Genomic DNA, 26588 nt, shown 5'->3' with positions numbered 1-26588 from the left:
TTTGTGTCGAATCCATTTCAGTAAAAACTTCTGGCAGCTATGTCTGGCAATGGACATTATAAAGTAATGTCACTTAGTGTCAGACTCATATGAAATCAATCCTTCATTGTCGGGGGTGTGGTTGGGTGGGGGGGTTGGGATGGAAGCAACACACATATATTAAACTAATTTTTACTGTGTTCCCTTTGCTGTTGTTGAAAATATTTGTTTCAATAAAACTTCCTTTCACCAGTTCCTCTGGGATCCTACAGTGAAGTGATAATTCTGTGCTGTAATATTCTGCTGGCATGAAAATGATTATAAATTCACCACTGTGTGATCTGATAAGAGGGAAAGAGGGGCCAGAAGGGAGGAAGCCCGATAAGCTCAAGTAGCTTTAGAATTAGCAAAGATAATTTTAAAAAGAGTGAAAGCTGCATGAATTTGTCTGTTACCTTTGAAGATGTTCACCAGTATTAAAGGTTCTTTGTATGAAAATGCCTAAAATGGTCATATGTGTACTGCCCATTATATTAGGGTACAGAAAAGCAGAGGTATTCCATAATGGTGTTCTGTTCAGTGTGACTCTATACAGGGCTGTGTGTGCTGTATGATTGATGTCATGTAGTAGTCCCATTAAACATTAAAAGGGAAAAATAATTCTGCTTAATCCTTCTCTTTCACTGTCAGTAGTATACAGAAGGTAGGGGTAATGGAAAGTTTAGATCAGAACATGCCACTTTAGAATTGCTGCTGGCCTACATTTTGAAGTATGAACCGAGATGAACATTCAGTCTTTGGAATACAGGAGCATCCCAAACAGAACTACTGAGTGGTGATAAAGATAAAGATTACCCTGTACATGCTGAGTTTTCTTGGGAGACTCTATAGTTACTGCACTTTATTTTAGTGCCTGAAACTTCCTGCAGCAAAGGCCGGATCCAGCTCCCCACTTCAGTCGCTGTGGAGCAGCCTTGTGCTGTGGACCTGGTGTGGTTCCACTGGACCAGGGGTGGCCAACCTGGGGCTCCGGAGCCACGTGCGGCTCTTCAGAGGTTAAGATGCGGCTCCTTGTAAAGGCACCGACTCCGGGGGCTGGAGCTACCGGTGCCAACTTCCCAATGTGCCAGGGGATGCTCACCGCTCAACCCCTGGCTCTGCCACAGGCCCTGCCCCCCTCCACCCCTTCCTGCGCCCTCCCCTGAGCCTGCCGTGCCCTCGCTCCCCCCTCCCCACGCCCAAGCCTTCTGCACGCCACGAAACAGCTGATCAGGAGGTGCGGGGAGGGATGGGGAGGCACTGATTGGTGAGGCTGCTGGTGGGTGGGAGGCGCTGGGAGCAGGGTAGAGGAGTTGATATGGGGCTGCTGACGTATTACTGTGGCTTTTTGGCAATGTACATTGGTAAATTCTGGCTCCTTCTCAGGCTCCTTCTCAGGCCACTCCTGCACTGGACTGCGGCTGGCCAGTAGGCTGAAGTAGCCCTATGCAGAATGGCCATGAATCCTGGAGGGAGGATTCTTTCCTTTCCTATCCTATCCCTTACCCTAGTGCCTAGCCTGTCCACATCTCCCCAACACCTGACCTGACCAGTCAGGCTGGGCACTAGGGTAAGGATTTGACCCTAAGTGACTGTCTGCTTCAAATGCATTATGGGTCACCCTAACTTCACTCTTGGCTGTGTTGTTGTTTTTCATAAAAATATTGAATTTCATTGGCCAAAGCAGAACTAAAGTGTTTGCACTTAAATGAGCTGGGATTGTTTGTAGTGCTCATAAGTGAAGCCTTGGATTGTTACCTAACTTTCTTTTTTCAGTGACTAATTTCACAGATTTTTGAATTGCGTTTTTTAGGATTATTTTTGTTCTAAAGAACTACTACAAAGAAACTCTATAAAAATAACCAATGTGTTTTTTTTTAAATTTGGCTTTAGAAAATGTAGATAGAATATTTTATCTACTCTTGTACTAGTTGGTGCCTATCTGTATAGCTTTAGTACAATGTGTAAGAAAAGTAATTTGACATATGGCTGGAATATAAGGAAAAGTAGAGAGAATAGTGCATTCCTATAGTAGTTATGCCTCAAGACAAAAGAGCCTTTATCTTATTCATTATTTTTACCTTTATTTACATTTAATTGTCTGAATATATGTCTTTGGGAAATTTTAGAAATAAACTGTTAGCCTGTATTTCTGAGGTATGTTGAAAGTGTATTAGGATCAGAGTTTGTGGTATTACAGTTTTGTTTCTTTTACACAAAAGAGGATCTTATTTATTGCCTGCTTTAAACTATTATATTTTGAGTGATAACAGGAATCCATTTATTTCAGAAAAATATTAAAAATCCCTTAGACAGTAATGTTTTGCTTATAAACGTCATTAAAAAAGATGCAATCACTGTCATTGCAGTCAGTCTCCTTTTCAGTAAGAATAATCCTAAAATTCCAGCCCATCTGGAGAGCCATTAAAAACCCTTTTTCCTGTGGAACTAATCTGGATGTGTCATGCAATCAGTCCAAAACCCATTCTATATAGATATCCAGAGTAGCTTTTGTTTTTCAAATTGGTTGTATGCACCCTGATCCTGTTCTGAGAAATGTGCAGCAAGCATGGTGTGTGTGGGTGTGTGTGCGTGTTATGTTAATTGCAAGATCGGTGCCAAGCTGTCCAAATGGCAATACCCACAGGCTATAAATTTTTTTTTTACTGGTAAGGCAGTTTGCTTACTTCACACAATGTGCCTGAGCACATATGTCCTTTGTACGGCCATAGATGGTTTATGAAAGTGGAGTTTTCTATTGATTCCATCACTGTATTCCTTTGGGCAAAAACAGACAAAATTCACTTTTTTTGATGTCAGTTTAGAGTAGCCGCTCTTAAACTGGTGCTGCTGAGGTAGAAAGCTACAGTCTGGACAAGGAAATGTAAAACAAGGACTTGTCGTGCAGAGTAACTTCAACCATTATGTCATTTGTCATCTACACTGTGTCATATGACTGATACTCAGTTAAATGGGAAAATATCTGACTGTGATATTACTTGATCCAGATCCTGTATACAGGGCTGCAAGGTTGTGTAGATTCATAGATTTTAGGGCTAGAAGGGATTATTAGGTTATCTAATCTGACCTCCTGTATATCACAGGCAATTACATTTCACCCAGAAAGAAAAGGAGTACTTGTGGCACCTTAGAGACTAACCAATTTATTTGAGCATAAGCTTTCGTGAGCTACAGCTCACTTCATCGGATGCATACTGTTGAAACTGCAGAAGATATTATATACACAGAGACCATGAAACAATACCTCCTCCCACCCCACTCTCCTGCTGGTAATAGCTTATCTAAAGTGACCACTCTCCTTACAATGTGTATGATAATCAAGTTGGGCCATTTCCAGCACAAATCCAGGTTTTCTCACCCTCCGCCTCCCCCCCCACCCCTACAAACTCACTCTCCTGCTGGTAATAGCCCATCATCATACACATTGTAAGGAGAGTGATCACTTTAGATAAGCTATTACCAGCAGGAGAGTGGGGTGGGAGGAGGTATTGTTTCATGGTCTCTGTGTATATAATGTCTTCTGCAGTTTCCCCAGTATGCATCCGATGAAGTGAGCTGTAGCTCACGAAAGCTTATGCTCAAATAAATTGGTTAGTCTCTAAGGTGCCACAAGTACTCCTTTTCTTTTTGCGATTACAGACTAACACGGCTGTTACTCTGAAATCTGTAAAGAATGCTAGGCCAACTGGATTAGGTCCTTTGTAGCTTTAAGTGACCAGGATGTAACCCCCCTCTTCCTGTCTGCTATGGGTCCAGCCTTTCATTTCCGGAAGAATCGCACATGCTTTTCCACAAATACTGGGCCCAGTACTCAGTGCTGCACTGTGCAATCATGGGATTAGATTTGCAGTGTGCCATGGGGTCCATTTGCAAGGCCCACTAAGTCAGCCTCCTTTCATAATTCAAGCTCCAGAGGTTCTGAGATGGATAGGCTGCTGTCAGGAGGCTTAAATTGAATGGCTCTGGTCATGATTTCCAGTTAGCAATGGTTGGCTGTTTGTTTCCAGAGCCATAGATGGGCTACTGGCTGTCTAGGCATGGGAACCCTCATACTTCAGCTATGCAATGCTATGTGTTGTGTAAGATTGAGAGAGAAATATATTTAGTGAGGCACAGTGTGTGCTCTGTCTTCAAATAAATAATAGTAAATAATTCAAATAAATAATTGTTCAGTGTGTTGCCTCGTGCCTTCTTTAGTACACACTATTCACACCCTCCTCTGAAGACAGAACATGAATTTTCTCATGGGCTTTTTTTGTAGTACTCTGATACCTGAGTGCTTCACAAACATGAATTAATTTAACTTCACAACTCCACATTTTGCAGGTGGGGAGCTGAGGGCACAGACAGATTTAGGTCAGAAGTTTTCACTAATTCTGAGTGCCTACACTGAGATGCCTAGGACACAATTTTACGGCGTGTTTAGGCATCTGTAGCCCTATGTGTGTTCAAAGTCCAGCTCCCATTGAGTTCAGTTATAAGCTGTGGGTGCTCAGTACTTCTGCAACGCAGACCCTAGGGTCTCAAGTCAGGCACCTAGAAAATGAGGAACACATAGTTAGTGACCACCTTTGAAGAGCTTGGTATGTAGCCAGATATATAGGGTCAACTTATTTGTCCCTCCGTATTTTATTTTTCTTTATGGCATGAGAGAAGTGAGAACCTTACTTAGGTCAAGTCTGTATCTGCACTGACTTTCCAACCAGTGGTGGAGTGAGGATAAATTTGCAGCAGCAGCTGTGGTCTGTTCTGGCCATTGGCTACGCTGGCTGAAATCAGTGGTCGCTCAGCATTTCCATGAGTGCAAGCGAGTCTTGAATCTGGTTCGAAGTCCTTGTCCCAAGGAGTTTACCATTTCACTAAAAAGGCCACTGGAGTTTCTGAGCAGAAACAAGCTTCTGAAAAATACTAAACTGGTGAAAGATACATTTTATTCCTATTTGTACAAAGAAACAGAAGCTGCATTTTTTTTCCCAGTAAACTTTCCAACATGTCAGGCATGGGCTGAAATGGAACATAGAAATTTCAGACCCAAAGGTAATTTTCCCCCAGAAAGGCTATAAATGACTGACGATAGGAATTTTGGGCCAAATTCTGCTATGTTATATACATTAAGTCTGGAGTAATGCAGGTGACTTTGGTGGATTTATCTGGTGTAACTGAGTTGAATTTGGCCCAGAATCTCTAGATGCAGAGTAAAAATATCCATCATGTATCTTACAAACTGTTGGAAGGATCCGTTTATGTATTAAGATATTGTTGTTATGTCTTGCATCGTTTTCCCAACAGCAGCATGTTCTGAGTAGTGACTTAATTATTCTGTGCTGTGAGCTGATTTCACTTGTCCCTAGAAACAACTGTAGAAACTGGGTTAGTCTTCCGTGTGTGATTGTGCAATAGTGAGATCAATATAAAGGTGCATTGGGGTAAGCAGAGAAGTTGGATCTGTTATTTTTTTTTTTTAAAGTAAAACAACTTTTGTTTTCTTCTACTGGAAGAACACATTGTCAATATTTAGTGAAAACGGAACAACCAACCCCCTCAGCAGTTGTCCCCTCAGACTCAGTTTATGTTTCTGGAATGGTTTCAGTTTTGGTGGGAATTGCTGAACACCTCTGGCAGCTTGGAGAGGATTCAGTGTAGTCTTAAATCAAGTGATTTACTGTTACTAACGACACAGCCTAAAATCGTTGAAACCAACACCAGCGCGGGGCATGACTGTGAGGCGCTGCTAGAGTGAACCACTTTAGTGCCCCTTGCTGGCTACCTGTGCTACGTTCTGTGCAGGGGAAGGAACAGATTCCCATGGGCTGCTAATTCCTTTCCCGCACAAGTGGATGGCGAGTGGTCTGCTCCACGTGGGAGTGGATGGAGCCTTCGTTCCATCCCCCTCTCGTGTATGTGATTGTGCTGCACCGTCAGTTTATATCTTGCCCTAGAGCCGGGGGAAGCAGGGATTGTGAACCTCGGAGCTGAAATCAGATGATTCCTGTCCTGCTTCTGGGGCAGCACAACTACACGCGGTTAAGCATCATTATAAGGTTACAGTCTGGCCTAAATGTTTTGGAAAAAACGGATACATCATCTTAAAGACTCACTCGTAGGCAGTAAGGGGATTTCAAAGTCAAATTAACACCAATCACCAATGTTTTGATGTCAACTGCAGTAGTGCTCATAGTCTCATCCGGGGGGGGGGGGAGGAACGCGGGGCGGTGAGGGGGAAACGTATTGGAAAAACGATGCCACTTGGAATAATCTATTGTACTTTGTTAGGATAAGTGCGGACTTATTTTTTAATTTATATAAGCGATGACTGTTCTTTGAATTTGCTGTTTTTAAAATAGGCACAATGTTCTATTGTATATTTAATGTACAGCTTTGAGAACCTTCATATAGTATCTTTTGTTTCTGAAAAAGCATCTCTTTTGTTTTTTGGTTTTTAGGGGAAAGCAGCAATTTCTCTACCATGGAAACCTCTACAAAGTGATCGTTGGTTTACAAAGGTAGATTTCTTTTCCTTTTTTCTTCTTTTTAGCATTTTTTTTTATACTGTGTGTGTAGACGACTCCCGTTCAAAATATAGCTTAAAGCTGCTATGCCGTGTGGTTAATGTTAGTAGAATATAGAACTTATTCCAGAGTAAAGAATGACAGTTTGGAAACGAGAACGATAAGGGTCAATGAGCATGGACACAGCATTTGCTTTTTTGGCCAAGTGGCTGCAAATTTCCTGAGCCTTAAAATATCTCCTAAAAGCAATGGGCCTGACAGGGGTGAATGGGGGTGGAGGCTAGTGCCACAGGTGCCCCCTCCACTTTTTTGATGCTCAAATCCATAGCATCCTAATATTTCCTGGGCGTACTAGGCCCATCTTATTCCCAGACCTGAGCAAGCCATGTCACGAAGCAACCACCAGGCTTCATTCAAGTGTCAGATTTACAGGAAAGGGGCATTAACCCTCTCCGTGGGCTTTTGAGCACCTGCCACTCCTGCCAGTTAATTTTATCTCCACGTAGGGAAAAAATCTCGCCTGGTGCTGCTAACCTGGAATATCCTTGGTGTGCCCCACCAGCAGCCAGGATCTCACCATATTTGCTCCCAGCATCTGAGAGGTATATGCCACCTGGGCACAACGGTCAGAGGCAGTTCCGAGCAACACTCAAACCACCACCACCAGTCGGTCAGGTGTCGCCCAACTGCGTGTAACAGTAGGTCACGTGATACCAGCGCACGTGGGGGAATTGCCTCCTCCGCATAAGCCGATCCGTTTGGCTGAAGTGGGCCCCTTTGATGCCTGTCCATGATCGTATCAGTGTGCATAAGCAGCGGGATGATGGTCCACATACAAGTTGAATGTAGAACTTATTTCCGTGCCAAGCATGGTGAGATATTTGGGATTGAGTGTGAAATAGATCTATTTTATTTTTGATGTTTCTGCAGTAAGTAAATGTGTAACAGGACCACCCCGTGAGGCTCTTCTGGCATGTGATGGATACTGAGGTGGTTCCTTAGACTATAAAGGCATTTAAAGCTTCTGATTGGAGGGGGGAAGTCTGCAGTAGTGGAATCATTTGGAGAGGTGGGCCTGGGAAAATATTAGAGGAGAAAGTCAGGGCTGTAATACTTTGGGGCTAATTCTGGTTTTGGGGTTCATTGTGCGGGTGGCTGGGTGGTATTTAGTGACCTGTGACATACAGGAGGTCTGCCTAGATGATCTGGTGGTTCCTCCTGGCCTTAAACTCTGACTTTGTGAACATCTAGAACGATGGGACCTTGCTTGCACCCTTATGGTTGAAAAAAGAAAAGGAGTACTTGTGGCACCTTAGAGACTAACCAATTTATTTGAGCATGAGCTTTCGTGAGCTACAGCTCACTTCATCTGATGCATCTGATGAAGTGAGCTGTAGCTCACGAAAGCTCATGCTCAAATAAATTGGTTAGTCTCTAAGGTGCCACAAGTACTCCTTTTCTTTTTGCGAATACAGACTAACACGGCTTTTACTCTGAAACCTGTCCTTATGGTTGAAGAGGCTCCTTGCGAAAAGTAGAATTAAAAAATAGTAAATTAACAGGTGACAGCAGTGGTGTAGCTGGAGCTAGTGTGTTACCTGTAACTTGTGGTCATTGGGGTTAGTCACTGGAAAAGTGATGTGACTTGTTGAGCACAGTGTCAAATACTGATCTTCACTAAATAGGCATAGCTACCTAACAGCCTGTAGTGTCATAGCTGTGCATGTCTGTCTAGAAGCATCATGGTTCTAGAACCGTCAAATTAAAATGCCTTCACTGTCTAGGGTGATCTGCCTCCTGGCTTCTGCTCCTTTTGGTGTCCGGTGTACCACTAAACTGTGCCAATGTGATTTTGGGGACGGTTGCACTCTGACCCAATGCTCTCTCGTTGTTGCTTTGTTTGTCTTTAAATTATAAAAATGCTCCCACTGTGATTCTCCTCTGGGCACATGTCCTCTTTGCTAAAACAATTAAAAACAAAAATATTAACTTACGTCAACCAAAAATAGACTCTTCCTCAGAAATGATCAATTAACATAAACACACCCCGACAACCCTCACAGCAAAAGTCTCAGTAGACAGATGGAGCCAGGTTTTTTCCTGGTATAGGGGGAAGTGTAAGAGATAACTCCCACTGAAGACTCTGGATTGAATTCAGAAGTGATATAATTGCTGGGCTAATTTATCTATCTGTTGTGGGAAAAACCACTAACTGCAGATGTAAGGTAAGGTAGGGAAGGTTGCCTTTTTTTTACACCCTGCTATAAGTTGCTGCTCTTGCTAAACTCCCTTCTTTCCCTCTCTCGGTGTGAGTTACTCATTTTGCAGAGATGGGTGCAGATAGCAGTATTTATCACTTGTACCCATATTTAACCCGTTTACTCTGATTGTGTAAACTTAGACCACCGTTTGGGCACATCTGAATTTGGGTATAGACTTTACACCACATCAACAGACTTTGGGAAAGCAAAGTCCAGAGTTTCTAGATTTATACCAAGTAAACGAGAGCAGAATTTAGTTCAAGGGCCTTCTGCCAAAAAAATTCCCTGGCTCTTCCCCTGGAGCATTCAAATCTAGGGGTCTCCAGCAGAACACTTCAGCCAATACTTGATATCTCAGAGCTGCATGGGAAGAGAAGCAGTTTTTCGGCTACCTACCATGCTAAAAACATAGGGTACTAAAACCCAAGAGAGACCATCATGAGTTAGTTCCCTTTGTACTCCTTTGCGTTCTTCCATACTGCACTCCCTCTTGGAAATGCTGCTGGCCAGTGTCTCCTTTGCTACAGAACATTCAGATTCAGTCCTGATCACCACCACTGCCAATAGATACTGATGGGGAGAAAACGGTACAAAAATTTACATGCGGTAGCATTGACATGCCTGTGAGTGGTGTGTGGGCTTTGAACTCCTCTCCTTGGTGTGGAGTCCATGTCTGCCCTTCTCCTCCTGGGCTCAGGGCAGGAAAAGGGTCTGAGGTCCCACTGGCCCTGGGAATAAGCGTTTTTTCTTGCTAGTCATATATGGAGCCCAGGGAGTGGCTAGAGAGGCTCTCCACCCACGGGAAGTGTGGGATACAGTACTGTGATGCCTGGGGGTTGGCATTAGGAGCTAGTTCTGGGATCTAAGGGCTGCACAATTCAGGAGCAGCCCCAATGTTTTGTTCACATAACTGAGAGGAAGGGAGTTCGGGTTGGAACCCCCTGCTCCCTGTGCTACATGGAGAGACGCCAGGACTGCCGTTTAGCATCTGCAGCAGTGTCGATTGGCTGCCCTTCCTTAGAGCAGTTGTGGCAGAATTGGAGAGCTCAGCCAGTTGGAGATGCATTTTTCTGTAGATCAGGGATTTTCCCTACATTCCTGTACGGGGGAGGATATGAAAAAATCAGTCTAGAGGGGGAAGTCCATGGGGTTGGCATTTCTGAATAATGAAAAAACGTAACTACACATGACACCAGAACAGCCTCATTAACTTCATTAAGCCCCAAACACCAGTTGATTTCCTTGAGGTTGTGTGGGGTGTAAGCCAGGGCAGGATTTGGCCCTACGAGGCTTTGTACAGGAAGGCAGAAATTAGGACAGGCTGTTTTCGTAGCGAAGAAGGCAAAATACGGGATTCCAACTTCTCTTCTTGTGATGGCACAGACGGAGGGAGAGAGCCTAACTTTTGTTTTATAACATGCCTCCTTTTTTTTGTTGGTACAGTTAATTGTGTTACTGTTTAGATCTCTATGTACTTGAGTTTATGCACAAATTGGGCATTTAAACATCTAGCTGTAAGATTCTGCATCTGGAGTTAATTGTGGCTGCAAAATAGGAGGCTAGCTTAAGGCTCCTCCAAAAACTGGCCCATAATATTAAAGGTATTCAAGCTCAATCTGTTCCTTTTGTACATCCGAGTGATCTGAGAGAAGACCTAACAAAGGTCATTTAAAAAAAACAAAAAAAAATCCTGCAAACATTTCTTAACTGTAAAGTTCCCCAAAACCGCTCTTCATGCAGAAGGGGATGCAAAATGATACCTCAACTAGGGTTCTCGATTAATTGCAGTTAGCTCACGCAATTAACTCCACAAAAATAATTGCGATTAAAAAAATTAATCGTGATTAATCACAGTTTTAATCGCACGGTTAAACAATAGAATACCAATTGAAATTTATTAAATATTTTGGATATTTTTCTACATTTTCATATATATTGTATTCTGTGTTGTAATTGAAATCAAAGTGTATATTATTTTTTATTACAAATATTTGCACTGTAAAAATAATAAACAGAATAAATAGTATTTTTCAACTCACTTCATACAAGTACTGTAGTGCAATCTCTTTGTCCTGAAAGTGCAACTTACAAATGTAGATTTTTTTGTTGTTACATAACTGCACTCAAAAAGAAAACAATGTAAAACTTCAGAGCCTACAAGTCCATTCAGTCCTACTTCTTATTCAGCCAATCATGAAGACAAGCAAGTTTGTTTACATTTACAGGAGGTAATGCTGCCCACTTCTTATTTACAATGTGACCAGAAAGTGAGAACAGGCATTTGCATGGCACTTTTGTAGCCGGCTTTGGAAGGTATTTACATGCCAGATATGCTAAACATTCGAATGCCCCTTCATACTTCGGCTACCATTCCATGTTGCTCATTAAAAAAATGTGTTAATTAAATTTGTGTTCGAACTCCTTGGGGGAGAATTGTATGTCCTGCTCTGTTTTAACAGCCTTCTGCCATATATTTCATGTTCTAGCAGTCTCAGATGATGACCCAGCTCATGTTGTTCATTTTAAGAACACTTTCACTGCAGATTTGACAAAACGCAAAGAAGGTACCTTTGTGAAATTTCTAAAGATAGTTACAGCGCTCGACCCAAGGTTTAAGAATCTGAAATGCCTCCCAAAATCTGAGGGGGACGAGGTGTGGAACATGCTTTCAGAAGTCTTAAAAGAGCAACACTCCTATGTAGAAACTACAGAACCCGAACCACCACCACCAAAAAAAAATCAACCTTATGCTAGTGGCATCTGAGTCAGATAATGAAAATGGACATGCATCGGTCCGTACTGCTTTGGATCATTATCGAGCAGAACCCATAATCAGCATGGGCGCATGTCCCCTGGAATGGTGGTAGAAGCATGAAGGGGCATCTCAATCTTTAGCGCATCTGGCATGTAAATATCTTGCGATGCTGGCTACAACAGTACCATGAGCACACCTGTTCTCATTTTCAGGTAACGTTGTAAACCAGAAGCAGGCAGCATTATCTCCTGCAAATATAAACAAACTTGTTTGTCTGAGCAATTGGCTGAACAAGAAGTAGGACTGAGTGGACTTGTAGGCTCTAAAATTTTACATTGTTTAATTTTTGAATGCAGGTTTGTTTGTTTTTTTTTACACAATTCTACATTTGTAAGTTCAACTTTCATGATAAAGAGATTGCACTACAGAACTTGTATTTTTCAATTCACCTCACACTATTTCTTTTGTTTTTTTACAGTGCAAATAATCAAAAATAAATATAAAGTGAGCACTGTACACTTTGTATTCTGTGTTGTAATTGAAATCGGTATATTTGAAAATGTAGAAAACATCCAAAAATATTGAAATAAATGATATTGTATTATTGTTTAACAGCGCAATTAATTGCGAAATCATCGATTAATCGGGATTAATATTTTTTAATCGCTTGACAGCCCTAATCTCAATCACACAATGGCATTGACAAAATTTCGTTGAATACAGTAATATGACAGAAATGGTTCCAAGAGTTTCAGTATATGTTTTATCAGTCTAGTAATTCGAAAGATGTAACTACTCCTTCTCCATGCTTCAGAGCCTTTGTAAATGTCATGATGCCACCTGGCAATTTAAAAGAATAGTAATTCTCTCCCCACTCCAGAAGCCATGCTTGGTACAAAACTGTCTCCTGATTCAGTTTTGGGGTTGTTTTTTTTTAGATGGAGGCAAGTCCTTTCATTGCTCTGACAGGCATGGAAATACCTGTTAGCTTTGGAAGCCTAACTCATTGATAATTCTGGAAGCCTTCAGAACAATGGAATAAGACTGGGGGCCCCTTCATAAAGCTGTGATGGTATTTCAAACAAGTTGCCTGGTCTTCACTCCCTCACACAGGTGTAAATCGGGAGTAACCCCCTTTGTAATCAGTGGAGCTACGTTGGTGCCAAACCAGTTCAAGTGTGAGGAGAACCAAGCCTGATGAGTATTTTACCTCTTTGTAACCCTTGTGCTAGGGTTTCGAAGTACTGTGGGCCAAATTCTCCTCCCTGTAGTAGTGTGGATGTGGAGTAACTCCATTGACATCAGTGTAGTTACTTTGGATCCATGCTGGTGTAACCGAGGACAGGATCTGGCCCTAAGAGACTTGCTCCCCAGTTGTACGCTAAGGACCCAATTCTATTATCTGATACATGGCAGCTACTCCCACTATGAAAGTGACAGCAAGTATATGAGAGCAGAATTGGCTACTAAGAGTTACTGGCTAGAGACCATTGCATCCCCTGCCAAATCTCCCAATTCATTACTCTCAGATGCATAACAGTTGAAATGTTTTTACCCTAGATTTAGTCTTGATATCCCTGACAGTACTGGATAACCTCTTATTGTCTTTAATAAGCACTGCAATTAAGTAATTTTGTCCTGGGGCTGAATTTTCCATCTCAGTTACCCATGGCTCTGCAGCATCTATTCTTTCCATGAATCCTTCTACTGTTCTTGTAATCGGGTCCATTGACTCCTGCAGTCTATCTAATCCGTTATGCATGAGGTCCCTGGCTTTTGGAAGTGGAGTTCTTTACCTCGAACAAGTCAGCCTTTGTTCCCAAGCAACCACTACAGCTTATCGAGGCAGTGTGTAGACTGTCTTTTTGCTCTTCAGATGGACAAGGTTTTCATTAAAAAATCCTCTTATTCTTACCACATTTCTCGGTCAAGAGTGCTCAAATTCTCTGCTGCCATTAAAACTCGGAGCCAACGGGATCAAACAAACAAACAAAAAAAGAGAAGGAAAAGAAAACCTAACTCAGATTCCTGCAACTAGATGAAACACTGTTTTCCACATTCTCCCTGCTGTTCCTGCCCATGTACTTCCCATACTTTTCCTCCAAAAGAATGGTTTGTTTAGCGACCATGAAATCCAGTTATCAGAGCCTCATTGGAAGAGGTGAACGCTGAGGTGGGGAGGGGAAACACAAAGGGGGGAAGGGTAGCCAAGTTGCAGAGTGAGTGGGGAGGAAGATCAGGAACTGATGTTTTGGAAGGAGGAGGAACTGCGGGAACCATTAACCCAGGGCGAGCTGCAAACCACAGAGATCTGCAAAATGGGCTGACGAAGCTTTCTTTCCCGTTTGCGACAATAGTCGTTAGTGGGTTGTCGGATTGTTTGTCAGACAGTTTGTGCACATCTTAGGTGGAGTCAAATGTACTAAAATAATGCCACTGTAAAGTTGTCGTCTTGTCTTATTGAAATATTTATGCAGTCCAGACACTGTGGTGCACTCATATAAGGCAATGAACTCTATAGAAATGAGCGGGTGAGGGGGGGAAAGGATGTTGCAGACTTGTATGGCTATTGAGACTACCCAGAGTTATCATAATTAATGATAACAAATATTTTGGTAGGGATAAGAAACGTCATGCTTCATGCATTAAGCCAATCCTTAACTATTAGAAACCAGGATGAGACCTAATGTGCAAGGAAGATTATCTCATGTCTGCCTGCCTTATACCTTCATCTGAAGTATCTGTACTAGCCATTATCAGAGACAGGCTTCTGAACTAGATGGACCATAGGTCTGATCCAGTCTGGCAACTCCTGTGTTTCTAGTGATCTTGTATGTTACTATAGTTAGGTAAGAAATTTTGAACCAGGAGTGTGATCTTTTTTTTTAAGTTGCTGATGTCCTTTTAAAGGCCTAATGTTTCCCTTGGGTGCTTACATGCTGCTCCTGTCAACGTGTACGTATGAACAAACACTGAAGCTAAGTAGCTATTGGTTTTGGCTGAGAAGGTTTTCTTATACAGCAATTTTTGTTAATGGATTATTTATATAATTTTCCATCACAAAGTTATTTTTTATCCTTAAGGAGGAGAGGTAATTTATTGTGTTCTGCAAAATGTACAGGGGTGTTATGTAAAGAATTTAAATCAGATGATTATTTTATTTGATATTTATGTTGCAGTAGTGCCCAGAGCCACAAACCAGGATTGGGACCCCATTCTGTACAAACACATGAAGACGTGGTCCCTGCCCTGAAGAGGTTACAATATGTAAAGACAAGTGGCACATAAAGGGTTCGGTTTGTGGGAGAGGGATACCATCTAATATACGTATATACATTGTATAACACGTGACAATTAATGTCACCCAGGGATAGTTTAGTGGTTTGATCATTGGCCTGCTAAATCCAGGATTGTGAGTTCAATCCTTGAGGGGGCCATTTAGGGATCTGGGGCAGAAATTGGGGATTGGTCCTGCTTTGAGCAGGGGGTTGGACTAGATGATCTCCTGAGGTCCCTTCCAACCCTGATATTCTATGATTCTGTGACAAGTGGGTTATTTCCTAATGTTATCTAAATCAGGTAATGAGCATATAGCTGTTATGTATATTATAATAATGGTGTATAATAATGCATTTGTAAGGTGTCCGTCACTGTGATATTTTAGGCACCATATATGTGCCCAGGGTACAAACATGAACTTCAGGTCCAAACTTGAACTGAGTGCTCAAGGAAACACCTGGAAATGGAAAACATTTTTGCGCCTCTGCATATTAGCACGGTTGAAGTTTTTGTAATTATGGGCTGAGAGATTCTCTCCGTATGTGTGGGGTGGAGGGCTGGGTTCATGGTCACCTGAGATTGTGGGTGAAATCATGACCCCATTGAAGACAGTGGGAGTTTTGCCACAAATTTCATTGAGGGCAGTTTTTGTATATGTGTGAGAGAGGACTAGGTAGTAGGATTTGTCTAAGCAGGAGGAAAAACATGATGGAAGATATGAGAAAAGGTGCAAAATAAATGAAGAAAAGAAAAAGAAAAATACAGAATGGTCTGATGTAAAAGTGAGAGATAGGAGAGAAAATGAAAAACAGTAAGAAATGAGAGGAAAAAAACACCAAGAATTCATTGAGTAGGCAATTAAGTTTGGAAAAAATATTTTATTCATTTCTGTCTCTCCTCTTCTCCCCTCCTAAAACCTTATGCTGAGCCCTATCGTTAAGAATTGCCAGATCATTTGCCCAGTGGATATTTTTCTTCAGATTGGCCCACAGTCATACCTTGTGTGCATGGCAGCTGCAGATTTGTGCTTTTATTGTTTTCAAATGAGGTTAGAAAGCAAACTACTGAGATAATGGGCGGGGGGAGGGGGGGTAAGAATCTGCTTTTTTGTTGTTTTGCACAGTATCTCCTCCTGTCTGGAACCAAGGACTACAGAAAATTCCACAAAATGCCTTTCCTCATTTGATTTCCAGCCCCAAAGGTGTTTGCTTAACATCAGTTCCAAATTTTTTACAAAGTGGAACAGCTTCAACAGGAGAGTAACTGGAATACCCAGTGATGAGGGCACTTACCCAAGAGGTGGGAGACCTGAGTTCAAGTCACTGCTCCATATCAGTAGAGGGGGGATTTGAACCTGGGGTCTCCTACACTGTGGGTGAGGTTCCCTAACCACCTGGCTATTGATTCTGGGTCTGTGAGTGGGTAGGTAGGTGTGTGGGTGGGTGGTGGGGGAGGGGATACTTCTCCTTGGCTGTGTTTTGTGCTGGGTCCTTTCCAGTAGGTGTGCTCAGAGTCTGCCTAAGAACATGCTCTCTAGATCAGTGGTTTTCAAAATGTGGGTGATGACCCAGTACTGGGTCGCGGCATGTAAGGCACTGGGTTGCGGCAGCTCTGGTCAGCACTGCCGACCTGGCCATTAAAATTCCCGTTGGTGGTGCTGCCCGGCTAAGGCAGGCTAGTCCCTACGTGTTCTGACACCGCGCTGCACCCTGGAAGTGGCCAGCAGCAGATTCAGCTCCTAGGTGGGGGGGCCATGGGGCAGCAGCGAGCACCAGCTCTGCACTCCCATTGGTTGGTTTCTGGCCTATGGGAACTGGGTGGGGCGGTGCCTGCATGTGAGAGCTGCTTGTGCACCTCTGCCTAGGAGCCGGACCTGTTGCTGGCCACTTCTGGGGCCCAGCACGGTCCGTGGTGCCGAGACAAGCAGGAAGCCTGCCTCTGCACCCCCGCTGCGCTACTGACCGGGAGCCACCCAAGGTAAGCCCAGGCCCCAACCCTATGCCCCAATCCCCTGCCTCAGCCCTGAGCCCCACCCCAAACCCAAAGCCCCTTCCTGCACCCCAAACTCCTCATCCCCGGCCCCGCCCCAGAGCCTGCACCCCCAGTCCAGAGCCCTGATCCCCTCCCACACCCCAACCCTCTGTTCGAACCCAGAGCTCTCTCCCACACCCCAAATCCCTCATCCCCAGCTCTGTTGGGTTGCAGGCATCAACAATTTTCTTCAACTGCGTCGCCAGAAAACAAATTTGAAAATCACTGTTCTAGATCCAGTCTCACAGGTGAGGTAGGTGGGGAAGAATCTAGTTTGTGAATCCTGCAGAGGCTTACACATGAATTAGGCTGAACTGCCTGATGGTGTCAGGACTTAGGTGGCTGTGCTCGTAACCAGTAGTAGAAATGTAGGCACTATGGAAACTTTACTAGTGAAAATGTTGGCACCTAGAGACTTCAGATGCCTTTGGGGTTAGGCAGCAGCTGAACAGTGGCTTTGTGAATGCAAGTGGTGCCTAAATGTTGGATGTAGGCCCTAAAGTGGCATTTAAGCACCTAAGTCCCTAGCCACAAATCTTGTGGTTTGCCCATTTCTGGAGAGAACCCTTGTTTTTTTCCCAAGAGATTCCCACTTTATCTGCTGCAGTTCACACCTCGCTGTTGTGGCTCTTGTGACAGGGTCAGGCCAGATGGCTACAGGAGAGTGATGGAAGGCAGATATATTAGCCCCAGGTTAAGTAGGTCCCTTTTCCCTGGGTGAGGTAACAGGGAAGGTTCCAGAACAATCAGGAACTTTCTGGAAACAAGGCAGACAGGCTGATTAGAACACCTGCAGCCAATCAAGAAGCTGCCAGAATCAATTAAGACAGGCAGGCTAATCAGGGCACCTGGGTTAAAAAGGAGCTCACTTCAGTTTGTGGTGTGTGTGTGAGGAGCTGGGAGGAAGAGGTGCAAGAAGCTGAGAGTGAGAAGGTGTACTATTGGAAGACTGAGAAGTACAAGCATTATCAGACATCAGGAGGAAGATCCTGTGGTGAGAATAAAGAAGGTGTTGGGAGGAGGCCATGGGGAAGTAGCCCAGGGAGTTGTAGCTGTCACACAGCTGTTACAGGAGCCACTGTAGACAGCTGCAATCCACAGGGCCTTGGGCTGGAACCCGGAGTAGAGGGCAGGCCTGGGTTCCCCCCATCCTCCCAACTCCCTACTTGATACCGGAGGAGTTGACCTGGGCTGTGGGTTCCACCAGAGGGGAAGGTCTTTGGCCTGTTCCCCGATCCACTAGGTGGCTCAGCAGAGACTGTGGGGATTGTTCTTCTTCCTTTTTCCCATGCTGGCCAGTGATGAGGCTAACTGAGCGAACGGCAGATTTGAGCCACGAAAGAGGCCAAACTGAGGGCTGCCGTGAACCTCTGAGGCGAGCGAATCCACCAATAAGCGCAGGACCCACTAGGCAGAGGAGGAACTTTGTCACACTCTTGTTTAACAGGACTCATCGATCAGAAAACAGGGCATGTGTTTAGTAGTTATGCAGCCTGCCCTGTGGCCAGCTGTTTACCTAAACAAATCCTCCTTGATTGCAACGCCTGTGAAAATTGGAATCTGAGCACATGAGTGCTGTTCACCATAAGAATTTCTCTTTACCGGCTATGTAAATATCTATGTGGCAAAGTGAATTGTCATGCAAAGCTTTGACTGTGATTCTTATAGTTTCATCTTTTCTGTTTGTGTGCAACCACTCAGACCTACTAAGTGTAAATTTCCTAAACTCAGCAGGTTGGGTAAGCCAAAAAGTAGGCGATGACTCCCAAAGAGAAGCTACTGCCAGATCTTAGAAGCAAATATTGAGCTATTGCGTCTAAAACACAATGTACAAGTGTTCCTTTGCCAAGACTTGCTCGTTGGAGTACATGGATTTGTACTCTCTGGTTACATTGTGTTAAACAGGCAAAATATATGGTATACTGTGTATTGCTTAAAAATACATGCAAATTCCGCTTTTCAGATGTGCTTATATTTTTGACACTTTTAATTATTTGGTTTTCAAAATTCAGAATTTTTGTTAAACATTTCAGAGAAAAGTGGGGGAGTGAAACTGTTCCACGTTACATAAGTGCATATTTTTCACTGTTTGATGAGCCCCCGTCTTTGAAAGCTCATATTATAAACAAGATGACAGAGATTTTTTTTTTTTTTGGCATTCTGAACTGGCAGTTGGGAAAATGGTTTTGGAACTGCTGCCTCGGTGATCAGATAATTAACATGCCGGGGGGTTGCCTGAGCTGCTTTTCAAAAATGCAAAATACTCTTTCCAAATACCATAGATTTGGAAGAATCTGACCCTTTTAAATTTGTTATGCAATGAGTCTTTATGTATATGAACTGAGCAAGAGAACAAACACCTTTTGTTGCAGGAAAGGAATGCTTCTTTCATCTCAGTAAACAAGGCCCCCCGAATTACCAAAAGCACATGACCAGTTTCTGAGCATTCAACGCCTGATGGTCACATGCAGATGCAGGAACCGTTATTGGCATCGAGTCTGACCTGCGTAACACAGGCCAAAGAACCTCATCCAGGAATTTCTGCCTCAAGCTTCTAGCATTTGGTTGAGCTATTGTATATCTTGTAGCAAGACATCCAGTCTTGATTTAAAGACTGCAAGTGATGGAGAATTTTCCAGGTCCATTATGTCAGTTGTTCCAATAGTTAGTTAATCTCACTGTTTAAACATTTGCATCATATTTCTGGTCTGCATTTGCCTCGCTTCAGCTTCCAACTAGTTGATCTCATTAGTTTTTTGTTTTTCTTTTGTTTTTCTGGATGAATCAAAAATCTCATCCCCATGTAAGTACTTGTAGACCACAATCAGGTCACTTCTTAACCTTGTCTTGGATAAACTAAATAGGCAGATTTTCCATATCTGGAATCATTCTGATAGCTCAGATCTGAACCCCTTTGAATTTTTCATCATCCTTTTTGAAGTGTGGACACAATATTGCATATCACATGGGAAGTATGTGGCAAAACCGGGATCTTGAGTTCCAGGTGAGCATCCTGAACACATATGCCATTCCTTTCTAAGTACAATCCTGTAATCCTTCATTTAACTCCTTGGGAGTTTGGGGTGCATGAGGAATACAGGATGAGGCTCTTAGGGCCAGATTTTTAAAGGTATTTAGACTCCTAAAGATGCAGGCAGGTGCCTAATGGGATTTTCAAAAGTTGTCTAGGTACCTAAATACCTTTGAAACTCTGACCCTTAATGATCTTTTTTCTTCATTGATTGATTTATCCTCAGTGAGCATTTTTTCCACATCTTCTTTAGGCAATTTATTGCACAGGCATTTTGGAATAATATTTTTCCTCTTTGTAAATTATGTTGATAAATAATCAGTGACCTAAGGGAATTATTTTATTCTGCTAAAATGTTAAAAATTAAAAGCCGGCTTTTGTTTGAACTATTAAATTCTAACAAATGTGCAGTTTTGCTTGTTTACTGACTAGACGTATCACCACGGAGTATATTGGCAAGGTCATAAAAGCTAATGGACCTGATTCTGAATTGCAGTAAGACCATTTTACATCACTCTGCAACAATAACGAGGTCTTAAAGTGGGAGCAAATTATATGTTTCTCCGACTTTGAGGATCATTTTACATTGCAGGGGTGATGCAAATGGGCTTTAGTGTAAATGGGAATCAGGCCCTAAGCATATTTATTAAAAGTTATGAAGGCTAAAGCATCAGTAATGAGCACAGTGAATACTACAGTGAACACCCTTTAAACGTGAGGTAGCGTAGCTGTGGTGATACTGTAAGGAATGGCTACTCGCTGAGGACTGGATCAGATAAAACCAATGGGAGATGGCCTCACAAGGAGGAAATTCATCACAAACATCCTGTCCTGGAGACTTCATGAGGCTGGTCTCCCCGCTGAATAGGGCCTGAGGCTGTCTCCAGTTAAAGCAGTGGATCCCCTAGGGTATACTTGGATCTGGATGGGAATCTCTAGGAGACCAGGGCCATCCGCATAGAGACGCTGTGTTTCTGATATCTGTTATGGCTCTGTCCCTCAACAGGACACCCTGCACTCAGAACCCTGCTTAAAAGTAGGGAGGAGACTGAGTGGGAAAGGTAATACAGCCCCGGGACAATGCAGGGCTGGAGGGCAGATGTGTTTGTCACCAGTCCCCTTCTCCTGGCCTGGTCATTCGTTCCCAGAACCATGGGTAGATCCCTAAACCTGCTGATATCTGGGGTCAGGGAGATGCTGCTGTGGTCCTGCATGGAAAGAGTGAGATTGGCATGTAGAGAAATCATCTCCAGGTATATCTGAGGAGCCCCATCTTCCTGTCTCTCCCTTCCCCTCCCAAGGATGTATGTTAGTTATTGAACCTGGGGAAGAAGTCTCACGAACTATTGTGACCCGACTATCCCGTTGTGGTGGTGGTAGTCTGGGGGGTGGTGTTCCTTACTCTGTCTGTTGCACTGGTGACCTCAGCAGAATGACTGGAAATCAGTATTACAAAACAGAACAGCGTTAACATGTGACCTTTTATTGCTGATCCTCATGGTTGATCCTTATTGCTTTTTTAAAATCACTGGTTTCCAGAACACAAGAGGTTTTTTTTCCCTGTAGCTGTTTACTGTTGCTGATACTCAATGTTAGCGAGTATATATGATGTGAACTTGAGTCAAGTGTTTAAATGTTAAATCAAGTTCCCACAGGTGTTCTTTACTGCCAGTGAAAGGTGAACTTTCAGCATAAATACCATATTTAAACACTCATCAAATATTTATTATTGGGAATGAATGACCCAACAAGGATGCAGTTAAACTAAAATGTGCAGTTTACCTTTATGAAAATGAAAACTTTTACTGGTATTTGAAGTGTAGTTTTTAATTGTTTTAACTATATGTTAGGTGTGTTCACTTTCTAAATGTATATCCGGTATAGCTTGTTTCTCTAACTTATAATTGGCAGTTTCCCATAGGAAATGATCATTATTGGTGTTATAAAAGCACTTCATATTTATCCCATTTGGGAAATGAAAGTTTTGCAAAGATCAGAATAAAGTATGCCCCCAATTATGCTAATGACTTGTACCACAAATTATCCACTGGAATGTTTAATAGCTTTGAAATCACCTTTCGTACCCCAACCCCCCTCACCATCCCAAACAACAATGAAACCCCCACAAAACAAAACAAAACAAAAAATATTAATTTAATAACGTTAAATTTTGTCATTTACAGTAAAAAAGGCAAGAAGAACACCGTCCCCAGCCTGCCCTCTCACCCACTTTTTGAGTCTCTACATGTATTCTCTTAATGAATTGGGATCTCAAGCAAGTTTTTTCTTTTTTAGACTTAGTTAATTTTAAAAGCACCTTCAATACACTTTTGTTTAATGAGTTCAAGATCGTTAAGCAGACCATGGTATCCATTTGTTACTGCTTACCCATTTTAGTGAGAATTTCAAAGGATGCTTTTACTACAGTTGGGTTCTTTGCGAAAGAGACTTTTTTTGTTAAAGCCATTTAGAATAATGGATTCAAAAAATCCCATAAATATTCTCGTGTTGCAAGCGACGTCAAAGCTTCTCTTTTTTATACTTCAACACATGACCCAGTGGAAGGATCAGACGACACTGCAGACATAAGGAACACATTGCTTGTTTGTAGAAAAGAGTTGAGGATGGTATGGTGCCTGTTAACAGGTTGTTTAGTCCTTTTTGCCTGTGTATACATGCTAGCAATGAAATATTGATAGGTGGCTTGCATACCCATATTCTGCCCTGTTGGTGATCGCACTGAAGTTGAGACGATTTATCACGATGCCACTTTGAACTTGATCATACATGTGGCTGCATGGCGGAAGAAGAGTAAATACATGTTTAGAAAGGAGATGGAAGAATAGTGTCTGAGAAGAAGGCTATCTCGACTGAAAAGGAAAGTCAGTATAGCAGCAACATCATGTATCATAATAGCATATACACCATAAATGTGCAAAGTAATCTCTTATAGTAATATTCAGCTCTGTGTAGAATTTTCACAGTGCCCTTCTGTTGCGAGTATTACCATGATGCAGGAATGAGAGCTACAAAACTGGAGAGCGGGGAAGGGATAGAACTCAATTCATAAGTACTGGGAAGTGAGATGGCCTTCTCCATGAGGGAAGCTAGAAAATAGTTTGCATGTGTTTTCATCTAACAAATGCGTATGTGTCGACCATGCAAAAGGTAGGACTTCTCTTTCCTACGTACAGCCAGAGGCAGAGAATGAGGGTGCCAATCCTATGTGGTTTCTGGATTTTTGTGGGGATTTTGCTGTTGTGCCAGCAAGGCACTCAGATAACATGGCGATTTGATGACTTTATAAAAACAGAGGTGGGATGATAGTGCGGCAAAGTGCATTCACCCCCTGGATGTTTGGAGGAAAGGTTGGGGTGTTGTGTTTTGGTTTGCATTCCATGGCCTCTTCCCTTACTAAAAGAAATGTCAATCCTTCAGGTGAACATCCTCTTTGCCCACTCTTTCGTGGAGGGATTGAGGCTGAAATGGGTTCAGTTTCAATTGCTATTAAGCCCTGCTGAAGCATAAGTCCACTCCAGAATGCCACCCGCCTGCATCAATGGGTGGGGGACATTCATGGGGCCAGCAGTGAAAGGGGGACAGTCCAAACAACAAAGGAGGGAGGCACTTGCTAAGGGGACACTCAGTAGCTCCTCCTATAGGAGTCTGTGGCACCCATTGGCCAGCTGGGGAGAGGGGTGCTGATTGGACAGCGTTTCACAGCTCCCAGGAGTTAGCCCAGAACATGGACCATGTGGAGCCTCTTTTGGCGTGGTTCTAGCAGCCCACCCTAACCACTCAAACTAGGAATGGGAACCCAGCCGGACAGATGCCGTGGGTCTAGCCAATTGCCTGTTTGGGGGGTCAGGAAGGAATTTTTTCTCCCATGGGCCAAATGGCAGAAGACCAGGGAAGTTTTTTGACGTCCTTGCAGCCCCTGCGAGCCGCAGGGAGCTAAGTAGTACCTAATTAACGTACTGGGTGCTGTTGCTTACTTGATGCAACTTGCAGCCAGTTTCCCTGTGGTTAAGAGAATAAAGTGAACGGTTCCCAGAGGTAAAAGGCCTGGGATTTTGGTGACGGGCCTTGGGCTCATGGGATAAGGTGAGACTTGTGGCCTTTGTGGGCTGAAGTCAGACCTTGTGTCTCTCGTGGGCTGAGGTCCCCACCCACCCTGCTGCACCCGCTGTCCCCCTTGAGGGGGAAGGGTGCTAGGACTGAGAGAGAGCTGAGTTCTGGGGCGGGGAAAGGAGGTAGGTTGAGGAGAGCCTAACCTGCATTATGGGCTATACGGGAAGGAGCCCTGTCACCCTGGGGCCAGTTATGAGTTATATGGGAAGGAGCCCTGTAACTCCCACACTAGAACCAGTTAACTGCCTGGTATAGGAGAGTCTGGGTGATGGGCAGGTGTCGCCCCTCCTTTGTGCTAAAAGTTTAATAAAAGTTGCAGCCTGCCACTTAATTCCATGCATGGGCCTGTCCTCATTTTGTTGCTGTGTCCACATCAATGGTATCTGGCAGGGCTCCAAACAATTTGGAGCACTTGTGTGCATGTATGCGAGATGTATTACAGTTGGATTACAGGGAAAAAATGGTAAGAGTACATTTTTCTGGTATACGCCAAGCTGTACAGTTAGTTGACCCCATTCTCATTTGATACCAGGGTCAGTGCAAGGTTCTGAGGTATGGGTGGGTCACAATCTCTTTATTGGTGCTGAGTCTTCTTTGCCTTGGACTGCCAGCACTACTGTATTCAGGGGTTATTTCCAAAATCAAGAGTCAAATGCTCAGTTGTTGACTCTAGATTCATCATACAACAAATTTTAAGCTCCAGAGCTGTAGAATCTTGTAAAATCTGTGGCCAAAACCACAGAATTTTTAAAAATGAATCTCAAATTCTGTTTTTCTGTTTGATCTTTTATCTGCCTTGTTATAGTTACATTGGTTTCTCTGAAAAGAGACTATGAATTCACAGTTTTGAATGACTGAAACATTTTTACAGCACTGTTCAGAACTCCTGAAAACATTATATCAGAACCAATATTTCAAAATATAATTATCTTGAAATTAAATTCATATCACATTTTCTCACTTACATAACCAGACAGATTTTCCTTTGATACAGAGGACTGGCAGTGCTTGAAAAAGGCTTTTTCTTTTGGTGAATTTTGAGGATAAAAATCAACAAAAGACTAGATGGAATGCTTTACTCCTGGGACTGAGTATCCTAATATACTCTGTTCCTGTGCATCTAGTGAGTTGTTTCAGAAATTAAGAGGGCCGAAAGCTAACATTTGCAAATGTACTAAATTGAATTATAAACCTCACTGGTAAACAAAATATTTGCTACACCATGGTAGTTTGGCTTAGATATCTGGATATATCACCTGTGCATCTTTTTCAGAGACTTTGAAAAAGGGGGGGGGGGGGGGGAAGACATTTTGAAAAATGCCTGCCTTTTTTGAGTGAGATGTTTTGTATGGGTTGTGTTTGAACAGATGAACACATATATGCTATATTTAATCTTCTAGAGGAAGATGGGTTTTTCTAATTTGAAGTGGGGGGAAAAATGATCTTTATAAAGATTGGAGTAGATGGTAGAAATTTACAGTGCTTCAGATATAGTTAGCTGGCTGCTCATAAACATATCTGTCAAATTAAAATTACTCTGGTAAAATGAATGTAGGCAGGAATGCACGCAAGGATTATGGTTTCTATAAATTATACTCATACTGTGCATGTGCGCCATAGTAATGAATATAAACAGTAGTAATTTTCTAGCAAAGAACTGCAAGTTTTAAATATTTGGCATTGTTGAAAGATAGCTTTATCTGTCCCAGAGATTAAAGATGATATCTATTATATAACCTGTTGCCATATTTACAATAGTAGGCCATATCTTAGTGCCTTTCCCAGACCTGAAGCAGAGTTCTGTGTAGCTCAAAAGCTTGTCTCTCTCACCAACAGAAGTTGGTCCAATGAAGATATTACCTCACCCACCTTGTCTCTCGAATGTCCTGTGACTGACACAACTACAACACTACATGAAATCATTAGCCATTGTCATTTTTCTGACTGTCCTAATTATTATTTTTTTTTCCATATGAAGCTCGCTGATACAGGTCTCAATGCTATTCACTGAGTCAGGTATGTCTCCTGATGGTAATTCTGCTTTTAGACCAATGGGGACAATGTGATCCAGTTTTTCCTCCCTTCCAGGTGCAATTATGGGTCTCGATACAATAAAAATATAATAATTGAATACCTACAGAGGTTCATATGACATATTTTTCCATTTATTTTAAATTTGAAAGCTAAAATATCTTAATTGATAATCCCAGAAGGGTTATTTTTCATGAGCTCATTTTTTTCTGAGATTATATAGTTTTTCAGGCTATTGTCAGTTGTGTAAATTTAGCTATCAGACTGATTTAGGGCCTGATCCTGCTCTCACTGAAGTGAATGACAGAACTCCCATTGTGTTCAGTGGAGCAGGATCAGAGTAAATGGGGCAGATCTGCAGCTGGGTACATGGACTTCAGTGGAGTTTATGACAGTTTATACCATCTGAGGATCTGACCCATATCAATAATAGATAAGAAGGATTATTATCTAAGGATCTGCTCTAAAGCCCACTGAAATCAACGGGGATCTTCCCATTGACTTTAATGGGCTTCTAATTC

The 26588-nt window shown here is 42.7% G+C and overlaps 1 protein-coding gene across 16 annotated transcripts in view; it reads left to right on the top strand.

Moving 5' to 3' along the window:
- Positions 1 to 26588, top strand: part of PLCB4 (phospholipase C beta 4) — a 325436-nt gene that overhangs the window by 15090 nt on the left and 283758 nt on the right. For all 16 annotated transcript variants that reach the window (XM_073339654.1, XM_073339656.1, XM_073339649.1 and 13 more), the window contains one exon: positions 6483 to 6542. The gene's annotated coding sequence lies outside the window, so the exon portion shown is untranslated. The remainder of the gene's footprint in view (positions 1 to 6482; positions 6543 to 26588) is intronic.

The sequence above is a fragment of the Lepidochelys kempii genome, chromosome 3 (genome assembly GCF_965140265.1).
Source record: "Lepidochelys kempii isolate rLepKem1 chromosome 3, rLepKem1.hap2, whole genome shotgun sequence".
NCBI lineage: Eukaryota > Metazoa > Chordata > Testudines > Cheloniidae > Lepidochelys > Lepidochelys kempii.
Note: the sequence above shows the minus strand (reverse complement) of the source record. Positions and strands in the feature narration are given on the sequence as shown.